Source organism: Antennarius striatus, chromosome 17, assembly GCF_040054535.1.
Source record: "Antennarius striatus isolate MH-2024 chromosome 17, ASM4005453v1, whole genome shotgun sequence".
Classification (NCBI taxonomy): Eukaryota; Metazoa; Chordata; class Actinopteri; order Lophiiformes; family Antennariidae; genus Antennarius; species Antennarius striatus.
Window position 1 is genome coordinate 12727502 of NC_090792.1, and position 14839 is coordinate 12742340.

The 14839-nt window shown below is 39.3% G+C and overlaps 1 long non-coding RNA gene across 1 annotated transcript; it reads right to left on the reverse strand.

The window, feature by feature from the left end:
- Nucleotides 1-1428: 1428 nt before the first annotated feature.
- Nucleotides 1429-3445, reverse strand: LOC137611190 (uncharacterized). The gene is made up of 2 exons (XR_011038594.1): nt 2478-3445; nt 1429-2310 (listed from the first exon to the last, which is right to left on the reverse strand). It is a non-coding gene; the product is annotated as an uncharacterized lncRNA (long non-coding RNA).
- Nucleotides 3446-14839: the final 11394 nt, after the last annotated feature.

Sequence of the window (14839 nt, forward strand, 5' to 3'; positions counted from 1 at the left end):
CGCCACTGACCGGTTTCATCTAAGACAATATTTTCACAGACCGGTCTTCATTTGCTCGATAATTGTTAATGTTGCCAGGACAACTGTTGTCTAATAATAAATCCTCCGCAGTGGTTTTATATAAAATGCAGACATTGTTGAAACAGACACAGACCAATGGATGGATAGATGGGTAGATAGATGATAAATAAACAAAAATGTTGAAATGCTAGTTTCACCGAGCCTTTGTATGCTATTGAGGGTCATTAGCATGAGACACATCACCTGGGTTAATCTGCTGAGACAATCTTTTTTGGAGTTTCGAAAGGACCTGATTGTAAATAGGCGCACAGCCTATCTGTGAACCGCGCGCAGCCTATCTGTCTCCCTAAAGTGGTGTTACAGAAAGTCAGTCGGGCAACGCGAGAGGGGACATGGGGAGAAAGACAAACGCTGCAGGTACATTAATGGTTAGAAGTTATAATTTTGCTGTTTCAATATTTAAAACTTTCTTAACTTGTTAAACTAGTGTCAATTTATAAGAGCTCACAACCAGCGCCAGAAAATGAAAGTTATTAAAGGACAGTAAAGTTAATTTTAAATGACATATATGTTATTTATCATAATGAAAAATAGAAGAAAAAATAGATTTTAAATGTGTAGCATCATCAGTTTGGTCAAAAAAGCTTAAAATCTGCACCGCAGCAGCTTCCGCATTCAGTGGTCACGTGGGCGTCACTGGGGCCGAACATAGCTTAGCGGCCATAAGAAACAATACAATCCACGTCGCGGTTAACTCCAAAAATATCATGATTACCTGCGCAGTGAACAGTTGTGTCAACAGAACAGCAAAAAGACGCGAAGACAAGGACCTGTCGTTCTTTAGAATACCTTCTGGGAAGGTATCGCGCTAAAAATGCTAATGCGCTAGCCCATCAATGAGATTGTACATATTATGATAGCATTGAGCTAACTGCATTTATTACTATTGGACTGTGTGGAATGAATAACAACTCTAGTTGTTATTCATTCCACAGTGAATTTATTCGAAAGTCGCGTCTGTTGTGTCAAGTCTGTTGACACAACCGTTCACCATGCAGGTAACCATGATATTTTTGGAGTTAATCGCGACGTGGATTGCATTGTTTCTTATGGCTGCTAAGCTATGTTTGGCCCCAGTGACGTATGACGCCCACGTGACCACTGAATGCGGAAGCTGCTGCAGTGCAGATTTTAAGCTTTTTTTGACCAAACGGATGATGATACAGATATAAAAAATGTTCTTCTATTTTTCATAATGATGAATAACATATATGTCACTTAAAATTAACTTTACTGTCCCTTTAAGTGATGGGAATTCCAGCTCTTTTTTTGTTGCTTTCATCAATATATTATACCAATAATATAAAATTATAATGTAAAATTATGTACAAATGAATTAATAATGTAAAAATCTCGTTATACTTTTTATTTATATATGTTTATTATATAAGTATGCCTTTATTTTTTTCACTCTACAGTGCACTTTAAATGAATTTAAACTTAAAACTTATTTTATATAAAACAAATCGACAGTCAAACAACACAGAATCCCTTAAAAACTCGTAACACAACAAAATATAAATGAAAATATGTAAAACAAAAGAAAAAGATCAGCATCCAAATAATGTGTTTAGTGAAGATTGGCATTCAGAAACACCATGTGTGTCCGCTTTGAGGGACTGATTCGGCTTCTTCTGTCAGTCATGATCTGCCTGGTTTTGGAGAAAATTCTCTGGGAGGGAAATGACGTTGCACCAATGCACAGTCTCCATGTCATCACGTGTGTGAGGTGTGGGCAAAGTGAAGCCTTGTTTTCCCACCAGTTTAGTGGATCTGCACGTAACTGGCAAAGGGGCTCCTCAAGGTAGGGTCTCACTTCCAGTATTGCATCTGCTGAAGGCTTCCTTCTTGTAGTGTCTTCACTTGCTCTTTCTTCAAAGAATCTCCAAACAGCAGATGCTTGTGGCCCCTCTTGCTCATCCTCTGCTCCATCTTGGCCCCCTGGAAGTGGAGTTGGCTGGTTGAACCTTGCTGCTGCTGCAGTTATTCTCTGAATAGCTTCATCAACTGCTTTAGTGTCATTGAAGGTCAGTTTCTTGAATCTTGGATAAAGAATGTTGGTTTCTGACAGAACAGTGTTATATTCCATTCTATGGAACTTTCTGTCCATGGATGCACAGGGAGCCTCTACTAGCTCTTTCACATGCTGTGGTTACGCTGGTCTGGTTCTGAGCTGTCACTCTCTGCAGAACCCTGCGCAGGATTAACATTTTGGAGGCTGTAACATAGCTGAAAAAGAATAAACAATGGGTGTTAATATTACGCTTTGTTTTATGTGCAGGTGTATTAAAATTATTTCATGTATACTCAGCCTTTTATTCCAGTAATGCAACAACAATTACTACTACTAATAATAATAATACTAATAATAATGTAACAACATTTGTATACTGCACCTGTCTGCACTGATCTCCACAGCGACCTCCTCAAATTGCTCCAGAACAGTGCATGCCTCCTGCAGTACCTCCCATTCCTCTTGGCTCGGAGGATCGACCGGTACATTGATAACAGCTAGGTTAGAGATGACTGCATCCTTGGACTCCAGAATCCGTTTTATCATATGAAAGGTGGAGTTCCACCTTATCACACAATCTTCTCTGAGCTTCAGCTCAGGCATGTCCATCTGTCGTTGTGTTATTTTGAGCCTGTGTGTGGCTGTTGTGCTCCTGTGGAAATATTCCACTATTGACTTTCTCCACAGCAGGCTTCATCACCTTCAGAGCATCTCTCACAATCAGGTTAATTGTGTGTGCAAGACATTTCATAATTGTGCTGGGTTCATTTCAGGGTTTTAACTGCTTTGGTTATGTTCGCTGCATTGTCAATAACACAACCACCTACTTTGTTTATAACATTCCACTCTTTTGCCACTCTGAGCAGTTCCCCTGCTAAGTTCTCAGATGTGTGTCTGTCACTGAACTCAAAACAGTTCAGAAGGCAGGACACCATTTTATCGTCTTCAATAAAATGACAGGTAACTGACGAGAAGGATGTGGGGGTTCAGGATGTCCAGCTGTTGGTTGTTAGAGAGGGCTTTATTAACCCTCTCTTGCAGGGATGATTTTTTTGAGAGAGGGTTTTCATGCTTGGAATGTTGTACACGTGATCTCTTCTTGGTGTATTCTATTGATTAGTCATGCGCTACAATTTTGTAATGTCCTAGAATTCAAATTCTTTATTTGGGGGCCTTTAGCAGGTATGAGATTAAAATGTGATTAATTAGATTAATTACAAATCCTGGTATTAATGAGATTATTTTTGTAATCGCCTGACAGCACTACTTTTTACCGTGTTTAGGAATATCCTTGTCCCTCCCTGTTGCTCCTCTGTCTGGCCTCCCCTGACTCTGCTGTCCTGACCTGCTGTGTGGAGCTGCCGCCGCCCCTCCCCCACCCCCGCTCCCCCCCCTCCGCTGTGAGAGACTGGCGGTCACTTCTGAGTGTGAGCTGACGGCGGGAGATGGCACTGAATGCAGGAAGGCCCCTTGTGTGTCTCTGAGTGTTACGGGCCTGTATGCATAACACCAGAACTAATAGTGGGGTCTATACTGTGCTACTAATAATTTTCCTACAGGGATTAATAAAGTATATAAATTTACTTTATTAATCCTGGGCAGAAATTATCTACTATCTGCTGTCATACAATCACAGAATTTACAATATTACACAGACCACAAGACCGCGTTTAACTTGTGAGCATACATTCAGAGGTCATGTAGCTGTTGGGCTACCAGACCTGGTTTCCCTCCTGAACTCCTTCATGTATTCAAGGCGTCAGTGTGGCTGCAGGGAGCCAGTCCGCTGTCACGTGATCAGTGTGGCTGCAGGGAGCCAGTCCGCTGTCACGTGATCAGTGTGGCTGCAGGGAGCCAGTCCGCTGTCACGTGATCAGTGTGGCTGCAGGGAGACAGTCCCCTGACACGTGACAGGCACGTGACGCTCAGACGCGCGCGACTGCCGGCGCTGCCAGTCAACTCCTCAGACGTCCGCATCTCATTAGAGTCACGGAGAGAAGGTGGATGAAGAGCAGCGGACACGGAAGTTCTGTTTCTGTTGTGGCTGAAAGCACATTCCTGTGGTGAAATCCGAGGTAAGTGTGTTAATACGTCACGAATCTAACATGGCTTTAACAGAAAGTTGTCAGACAGGCGATGCGTCACTGCACGGTTTTTGACAGCAAGAATAATAACCAGTACTGATGCTAGTTTTTGTGCGCGATGAGTGTATGTACCCGTGTGCGTAAATCACGTTTTAAAAGTTTTTGTGTGTGGTATTTGGTCGTATATGTGTGTAATTACACATTATTTTTGACTGATAGCCAGAATAATACAAATATTAATGCTATTTTTATATATTTAACCTGCGTGCACGTGTCGTGCACGTATATGCTAGCATGCATGTAACGCTCGTTTTGGAAGGCGTGTCAACGTAGTTCACACTCATCCAGAGTCTGAGGCTGATGTTCAGGTGACTGATCCTACTGGATACATCTGTAGTTTCTTGGAGATATGCAGAAAGTGATTGTAGTAATTTAAATTACTGACTTGAGGCCGTATGCAATGTTAGTGATGCATTCAGGGTGTTTGGATACTGTCCATTTGTGTGTGATACAGCCCATCATACAAACTGCAGAAATGTAAATTTGAGTTTGTGGTGATTTCAGAATGGTTGATTCAGCAACCCTTCTACATGCATGTTTTTACCCCAAAGGAGCACTTCTCAACTTACGAATGCTTTTTGAATGACATCATTTGATTATATATATAGCTGACTTTTCTCTAACTGTACTTTGAGTTACAGTGCAGTTTTGGGAAAAAATAAAATATTCATTTTGCTTTAAATTGTGGTTTTGGGTGAATACAGATGCTCTGGTGACAACAATAGAATTTGTAGATGATGTGGCATTTTGCTTGTGAGAAGCATTGAGGTGGAAATTCCTATAAAAGTATATTGATCTTTGCTTGACAAAATGGATATGAGCAATCAACAAGAACATGTATTGCCTTCTCTTTTGGGGGATAAGTAGAAATGTTTATCAGGGAATGTACTATATCTGGTTATGGGTTGAGTGAATCCAGTTCTGAATATTGATCTATTGAAGCTGGAATGTGTTTACATTTGTGTCTCCCTGTGTGTGCACCTTGACAAAACAGATATTTAACCATTATAAAGGACAGTGCCTGTAAAGTTCTTTTGATGAGGGCCAGGTATACTTTGGTATACCTGTAACATAATAAAAATTGGGACAAACTGAAAAAAATGTAATACATAACTGGCCTAGCAGCATCAAATGTTCAGGGTGTGCCATGTGGAGCAAACAAATGTTTGGTGAGGTGCTGACCATGTGGAGCAACCTACTGAAATAATTAGGACTTAAATTGGATGTTGTAGTGTACGCGTTGTAATACAAGGTCATGTTGATATAAAAAATGTTCAAATGAATTAGAATACACTAAACTAATAGTAATGAATGTAGGAGATTGGAAAAAATTGTGGTAAGGACAGGCTGGCTCTATCACAGTACCTTAAAATTTGTGCAACTTCCAAGTATACATCAACATGACTATTCCAGATGATTATGAACTATGATTATGAATATGTCTTTAAATCAGTTATTAGTTTGGAAGGACGTGTTTGTGTTGTTGGATACATTTGAAACAATTTAACAATATTTTCACAGAGGCCTAATGTCAACAAGGAGAACCAGGATTAGGGCCTGCAGATGATGCAAAATCATACATTCTGTCTGCGAGGGACAAACCAGCATTTATTGAATGACATATTGACGCCAATAAAGGTACAGGGCATTATTTGGGTGCACAATACACTGTTATAAAGTTGATATTTAGGATGCATAGCAAAAACATATCTTTGGGAACAAACTTCATTTCAACTGCTAATTATTCAATGTAAAATAATTAAGTTCTTTACCTTACAGTCATATTTCTAGTTCTGTCTACACTCACCTCTATGCATTTACACACTCATGTGTCCCTGGTCTTGTCCTTGTGGGGTCTTGAAATCCTGGACACACAGTTTTCTCTTTTGTTGCAGCCAGTTAACTTTACACACTCCGTTTCTAGTCTTATCCTTGTGGGGCCCTTCCGTCTGTAACTTATAATATATTACTTTATAAACAATTGGCAACACCTGTCAACAACCAAGTCAAGTCATTACTGTCATAAAATAGCACTTTATTAAGTATTAGAGGTTTGACATGGCTATGTTGAATGTAACCCATGTTACTCCTTCATTTGTTGTTTTATTTCCTTGTTCCACTAGTATAGACTGAACAATGCTGTTATTTTTGAGTTTACATGTCATTTCAGAAGCTGCTTTCACTTGAACTAGTGCTTTTAAGACAGAAATATCAACAAATAGCAGGTTTTATCTTTACCAGCTTGCAAACGATTGTTTTGATCTGAATTCACAGGTGACAAACAAGCAGTCTCCCATTCCAACATCCGCACCAGAGATGGTACCCTTGGATCTACAATCTCAGACTGATTACATCAGCGCCTGTGACAGCATACAGGTAAAGTAGCAATGCTGAAGCCATCATTCCCAGTTATTTTAACTTGTACATTAACCAGAATAAGAAGGGCTAGTGCTGCTTGTGTTTCACTAATGGTTACTGCCTGGATTTGTGTCCTATTTGAAGTAACAGACTTGACCTTAGTCATATTTCTAGTTCTGTCTACATTCACCTCAATGCATTTACACACTCATGTGTCCCTGGTCTTGTCCTTGTGGGGTCTTGAAATCCTGGACACACAGTTTTCTCTTTTGTTGCAGCCAGTTAACTTTACACACTCCGTTTCTAGTCTTATCCTTGTGGGGCCCTTCCGTCTGTAACTTATAATATATTACTTTATAAACAATTGGCAACACCTGTCAACAACCAAGTCAAGTCATTACTGTCATAAAATAGCACTTTATTAAGTATTAGAGGTTTGACATGGCTATGTTGAATGTAACCCATGTTACTCTTTCATTTGTTGTTTTATTTCCTTGTTCCTCTAGCATAGACTGAACAATGCTGTTATTTTTGAGTTCACATGTCATTTCAGAAGCTGCTTTCACTCGAACTAGTGCTTTTAACACAGAAATATCTACAAATAGCAGGTTTTATCTTTACCAGCTTGCAAACGATTGTTTTGATCTGAATTCACAGGTGATAAACAAGCAGCCTCCCATTCCACCAGCCGCACCTGAAATTGGTACCCTTGGATCTACAATCTCAGACTGATTACATCAGCGCCTGTGACAGCATACAGGTAAAGTAGCAATGCTGAAGCCATCATTCCCAGTTATTTTAACTTGTACATTAACCAGAATAAGAAGGGCTAGTGCTGCTTGTGTTTCACTAATGGTTACTGCCTGGATTTGTGTCCTATTTGAAGTAACAGACTTGACCTTAGTCATATTTCTAGTTCTGTCTACATTCACCTCTATGCATTTACACACTCATGTGTCCCTGGTCTTGTCCTTGTGGGGTCTTGAAATCCTGGTCACACAGTTTTCTCTTTTGTTGCAGCCAGTTAACTTTACACACTCCGTTTCTAGTCTTATCCTTGTGGGGCCCTTCCGTCTGTAACTTATAATATATTACTTTATAAACAATTGGCAACACCTGTCAACAACCAAGTCAAGTCATTACTGTCATAAAATAGCACTTTATTAAGTATTAGAGATTTGACATGGCTATGTTGAATGTAACCCATGTTACTCCTTCATTTGTTGTTTTATTTCCTTGTTCCACTAGTATAGACTGAACAATGCTGTTATTTTTGAGTTTACATGTCATTTCAGAAGCTGCTTTCACTTGAACTAGTGCTTTTAAGACAGAAATATCTACAAATAGCAGGTTTTATGTTTACCAGCTTGCAAACGATTGTTTTGATCTGAATTCACAGGTGATAAACAAGCAGCCTCCCATTCCAACATCCGCACCAGAGATGGTACCCTTGGATCTACAATCTCAGACTGATTACATCAGCGCCTGTGACAGCATACAGGTAAAGTAGCAATGCTGAAGCCATCATTCCCAGTTATTTTAACTTGTACATTAACCAGAATAAGAAGGGCTAGTGCTGCTTGTGTTTCACTAATGGTTACTGCCTGGATTTGTGTCCTATTTGAAGTAACAGACTTGACCTTAGTCATATTTCTAGTTCTGTCTACATTCACCTCTATGCATTTACACACTCATGTGTCCCTGGTCTTGTCCTTGTGGGGTCTTGAAATCCTGGACACACAGTTTTCTCTTTTGTTGCAGCCAGTTAACTTTACACACTCCGTTTCTAGTCTTATCCTTGTGGGGCCCTTCCGTCTGTAACTTATAATATATTACTTTATAAACAATTGGCAACACCTGTCAACAACCAAGTCAAGTCATTACTGTCATAAAATAGCACTTTATTAAGTATTAGAGGTTTGACATGGCTATGTTGAATGTAACCCATGTTACTCTTTCATTTGTTGTTTTATTTCCTTGTTCCTCTAGCATAGACTGAACAATGCTGTTATTTTTGAGTTCACATGTCATTTCAGAAGCTGCTTTCACTCGAACTAGTGCTTTTAACACAGAAATATCTACAAATAGCAGGTTTTATCTTTACCAGCTTGCAAACGATTGTTTTGATCTGAATTCACAGGTGATAAACAAGCAGCCTCCCATTCCACCAGCCGCACCTGAAATTGGTACCCTTGGATCTACAATCTCAGACTGATTACATCAGCGCCTGTGACAGCATACAGGTAAAGTAGCAATGCTGAAGCCATCATTCCCAGTTATTTTAACTTGTACATTAACCAGAATAAGAAGGGCTAGTGCTGCTTGTGTTTCACTAATGGTTACTGCCTGGATTTGTGTCCTATTTGAAGTAACAGACTTGACCTTAGTCATATTTCTAGTTCTGTCTACATTCACCTCTATGCATTTACACACTCATGTGTCCCTGGTCTTGTCCTTGTGGGGTCTTGAAATCCTGGTCACACAGTTTTCTCTTTTGTTGCAGCCAGTTAACTTTACACACTCCGTTTCTAGTCTTATCCTTGTGGGGCCCTTCCGTCTGTAACTTATAATATATTACTTTATAAACAATTGGCAACACCTGTCAACAACCAAGTCAAGTCATTACTGTCATAAAATAGCACTTTATTAAGTATTAGAGATTTGACATGGCTATGTTGAATGTAACCCATGTTACTCCTTCATTTGTTGTTTTATTTCCTTGTTCCACTAGTATAGACTGAACAATGCTGTTATTTTTGAGTTTACATGTCATTTCAGAAGCTGCTTTCACTTGAACTAGTGCTTTTAAGACAGAAATATCTACAAATAGCAGGTTTTATGTTTACCAGCTTGCAAACGATTGTTTTGATCTGAATTCACAGGTGATAAACAAGCAGCCTCCCATTCCAACATCCGCACCAGAGATGGTACCCTTGGATCTACAATCTCAGACTGATTACATCAGCGCCTGTGACAGCATACAGGTAAAGTAGCAATGCTGAAGCCATCATTCCCAGTTATTTTAACTTGTACATTAACCAGAATAAGAAGGGCTAGTGCTGCTTGTGTTTCACTAATGGTTACTGCCTGGATTTGTGTCCTATTTGAAGTAACAGACTTGACCTTAGTCATATTTCTAGTTCTGTCTACATTCACCTCTATGCATTTACACACTCATGTGTCCCTGGTCTTGTCCTTGTGGGGTCTTGAAATCCTGGACACACAGTTTTCTCTTTTGTTGCAGCCAGTTAACTTTACACACTCCGTTTCTAGTCTTATCCTTGTGGGGCCCTTCCGTCTGTAACTTATAATATATTACTTTATAAACAATTGGCAACACCTGTCAACAACCAAGTCAAGTCATTACTGTCATAAAATAGCACTTTATTAAGTATTAGAGGTTTGACATGGCTATGTTGAATGTAACCCATGTTACTCTTTCATTTGTTGTTTTATTTCCTTGTTCCTCTAGCATAGACTGAACAATGCTGTTATTTTTGAGTTCACATGTCATTTCAGAAGCTGCTTTCACTCGAACTAGTGCTTTTAACACAGAAATATCTACAAATAGCAGGTTTTATCTTTACCAGCTTGCAAACGATTGTTTTGATCTGAATTCACAGGTGATAAACAAGCAGCCTCCCATTCCACCAGCCGCACCTGAAATTGGTACCCTTGGATCTACAATCTCAGACTGATTACATCAGCGCCTGTGACAACAAACAGGTAAAGTAGCAATGCAGAAGCCATCATTCCCAGTTATTTTAACTTGTACATTAACCAGAATAAGAAGGGCTAGTGCTGCTTGTGTTTCACTAATGGTTACTGTCTGGATTTGTGTCCTATTTGATGTAACAGACTTGACCTTAGTCATATTTCTAGTTCTGTCTACATTCACCTCTATGCATTTACACACTCATGTGTCCCTGGTCTTGTCCTTGTGGGGTCTTGAAATCCTGGTCACACAGTTTTCTCTTTTGTTGCAGCCAGTTAACTTTACACACTCCGTTTCTAGTCTTATCCTTGTGGGGCCCTTCCGTCTGTAACTTATAATATATTACTTTATAAACAATTGGCAACACCTGTCAACAACCAAGTCAAGTCATTACTGTCATAAAATAGCACTTTATTAAGTATTAGAGATTTGACATGGCTATGTTGAATGTAACCCATGTTACTCCTTCATTTGTTGTTTTATTTCCTTGTTCCACTAGTATAGACTGAACAATGCTGTTATTTTTGAGTTTACATGTCATTTCAGAAGCTGCTTTCACTTGAACTAGTGCTTTTAAGACAGAAATATCTACAAATAGCAGGTTTTATGTTTACCAGCTTGCAAACGATTGTTTTGATCTGAATTCACAGGTGATAAACAAGCAGCCTCCCATTCCAACATCCGCACCAGAGATGGTACCCTTGGATCTACAATCTCAGACTGATTACATCAGCGCCTGTGACAGCATACAGGTAAAGTAGCAATGCTGAAGCCATCATTCCCAGTTATTTTAACTTGTACATTAACCAGAATAAGAAGGGCTAGTGCTGCTTGTGTTTCACTAATGGTTACTGCCTGGATTTGTGTCCTATTTGAAGTAACAGACTTGACCTTAGTCATATTTCTAGTTCTGTCTACATTCACCTCTATGCATTTACACACTCATGTGTCCCTGGTCTTGTCCTTGTGGGGTCTTGAAATCCTGGTCACACAGTTTTCTCTTTTGTTGCAGCCAGTTAACTTTACACACTCCGTTTCTAGTCTTATCCTTGTGGGGCCCTTCCGTCTGTAACTTATAATATATTACTTTATAAACAATTGGCAACACCTGTCAACAACCAAGTCAAGTCATTACTGTCATAAAATAGCACTTTATTAAGTATTAGAGATTTGACATGGCTATGTTGAATGTAACCCATGTTACTCCTTCATTTGTTGTTTTATTTCCTTGTTCCACTAGTATAGACTGAACAATGCTGTTATTTTTGAGTTTACATGTCATTTCAGAAGCTGCTTTCACTTGAACTAGTGCTTTTAAGACAGAAATATCTACAAATAGCAGGTTTTATGTTTACCAGCTTGCAAACGATTGTTTTGATCTGAATTCACAGGTGATAAACAAGCAGCCTCCCATTCCAACATCCGCACCAGAGATGGTACCCTTGGATCTACAATCTCAGACTGATTACATCAGCGCCTGTGACAGCATACAGGTAAAGTAGCAATGCTGAAGCCATCATTCCCAGTTATTTTAACTTGTACATTAACCAGAATAAGAAGGGCTAGTGCTGCTTGTGTTTCACTAATGGTTACTGCCTGGATTTGTGTCCTATTTGAAGTAACAGACTTGACCTTAGTCATATTTCTAGTTCTGTCTACATTCACCTCTATGCATTTACACACTCATGTGTCCCTGGTCTTGTCCTTGTGGGGTCTTGAAATCCTGGACACACAGTTTTCTCTTTTGTTGCAGCCAGTTAACTTTACACACTCCGTTTCTAGTCTTATCCTTGTGGGGCCCTTCCGTCTGTAACTTATAATATATTACTTTATAAACAATTGGCAACACCTGTCAACAACCAAGTCAAGTCATTACTGTCATAAAATAGCACTTTATTAAGTATTAGAGGTTTGACATGGCTATGTTGAATGTAACCCATGTTACTCTTTCATTTGTTGTTTTATTTCCTTGTTCCTCTAGCATAGACTGAACAATGCTGTTATTTTTGAGTTCACATGTCATTTCAGAAGCTGCTTTCACTCGAACTAGTGCTTTTAACACAGAAATATCTACAAATAGCAGGTTTTATCTTTACCAGCTTGCAAACGATTGTTTTGATCTGAATTCACAGGTGATAAACAAGCAGCCTCCCATTCCACCAGCCGCACCTGAAATTGGTACCCTTGGATCTACAATCTCAGACTGATTACATCAGCGCCTGTGACAACAAACAGGTAAAGTAGCAATGCAGAAGCCATCATTCCCAGTTATTTTAACTTGTACATTAACCAGAATAAGAAGGGCTAGTGCTGCTTGTGTTTCACTAATGGTTACTGTCTGGATTTGTGTCCTATTTGATGTAACAGACTTGACCTTAGTCATATTTCTAGTTCTGTCTACATTCACCTCTATGCATTTACACACTCATGTGTCCCTGGTCTTGTCCTTGTGGGGTCTTGAAATCCTGGTCACACAGTTTTCTCTTTTGTTGCAGCCAGTTAACTTTACACACTCCGTTTCTAGTCTTATCCTTGTGGGGCCCTTCCGTCTGTAACTTATAATATATTACTTTATAAACAATTGGCAACACCTGTCAACAACCAAGTCAAGTCATTACTGTCATAAAATAGCACTTTATTAAGTATTAGAGATTTGACATGGCTATGTTGAATGTAACCCATGTTACTCCTTCATTTGTTGTTTTATTTCCTTGTTCCACTAGTATAGACTGAACAATGCTGTTATTTTTGAGTTTACATGTCATTTCAGAAGCTGCTTTCACTTGAACTAGTGCTTTTAAGACAGAAATATCTACAAATAGCAGGTTTTATGTTTACCAGCTTGCAAACGATTGTTTTGATCTGAATTCACAGGTGATAAACAAGCAGCCTCCCATTCCAACATCCGCACCAGAGATGGTACCCTTGGATCTACAATCTCAGACTGATTACATCAGCGCCTGTGACAGCATACAGGTAAAGTAGCAATGCTGAAGCCATCATTCCCAGTTATTTTAACTTGTACATTAACCAGAATAAGAAGGGCTAGTGCTGCTTGTGTTTCACTAATGGTTACTGCCTGGATTTGTGTCCTATTTGAAGTAACAGACTTGACCTTAGTCATATTTCTAGTTCTGTCTACATTCACTTCTATGCATTTACACACTCATGTGTCCCTGGTCTTGTCCTTGTGGGGTCTTGAAATCCTGGACACACAGTTTTCTCTTTTGTTGCAGCCAGTTAACTTTACACACTCCGTTTCTAGTCTTATCCTTGTGGGGCCCTTCCGTCTGTAACTTATAATATATTACTTTATAAACAATTGGCAACACCTGTCAACAACCAAGTCAAGTCATTACTGTCATAAAATAGCACTTTATTAAGTATTAGAGGTTTGACATGGCTATGTTGAATGTAACCCATGTTACTCCTTCATTTGTTGTTTTATTTCCTTGTTCCTCAGGTATAGACTGAACAATGCTGTTATTTTTGAGTTTACATGTCATTTCAGAAGCTGCTTTCACTTGAACTAGTGCTTTTAAGACAGAAATATCTACAAATAGCAGGTTTTATCTTTACCAGCTTGCAAACGATTGTTTTGATCTGAATTCACAGGTGATAAACAAGCAGCCTCCCATTCCAACATCCGCACCAGAGATGGTACCCTTGGATCTACAATCTCAGACTGATTACATCAGCGCCTGTGACAACAAACAGGTAAAGTAGCAATGCAGAAGCCATCATTCTCAGTTATTTTAACTTGTACATTAACCAGAATAAGAAGGGCTAGTGCTGCTTGTGTTTCACTAATGGTTACTGCCTGGATTTGTGTCCTATTTGAAGTAACAGACTTGACCTTAGTCATATTTCTAGTTCTGTCTACATTCACCTCTATGCATTTACACACTCATGTGTCCCTGGTCTTGTCCTTGTGGGGTCTTGAAATCCTGGACACACAGTTTTCTCTTTTGTTGCAGCCAGTTAACTTTACACACTCCGTTTCTAGTCTTATCCTTGTGGGGCCCTTCCGTCTGTAACTTATAATATATTACTTTATAAACAATTGGCAACACCTGTCAACAACCAAGTCAAGTCATTACTGTCATAAAATAGCACTTTATTAAGTATTAGAGGTTTGACATGGCTATGTTGAATGTAACCCATGTTACTCCTTCATTTGTTGTTTTATTTCCTTGTTCCTCAGGTATAGACTGAACAATGCTGTTATTTTTGAGTTTACATGTCATTTCAGAAGCTGCTTTCACTTGAACTAGTGCTTTTAAGACAGAAATATCTACAAATAGCAGGTTTTATCTTTACCAGCTTGCAAACGATTGTTTTGATCTGAATTCACAGGTGATAAACAAGCAGCCTCCCATTCCAACATCCGCACCAGAGATGGTACCCTTGGATCTACAATCTCAGACTGATTACATCAGCGCCTGTGACAGCATACAGGTAAAGTAGCAATGCTGAAGCCATCATTCCCAGTTATTTTAACTTGTACATTAACCAGAATAAGAAGGG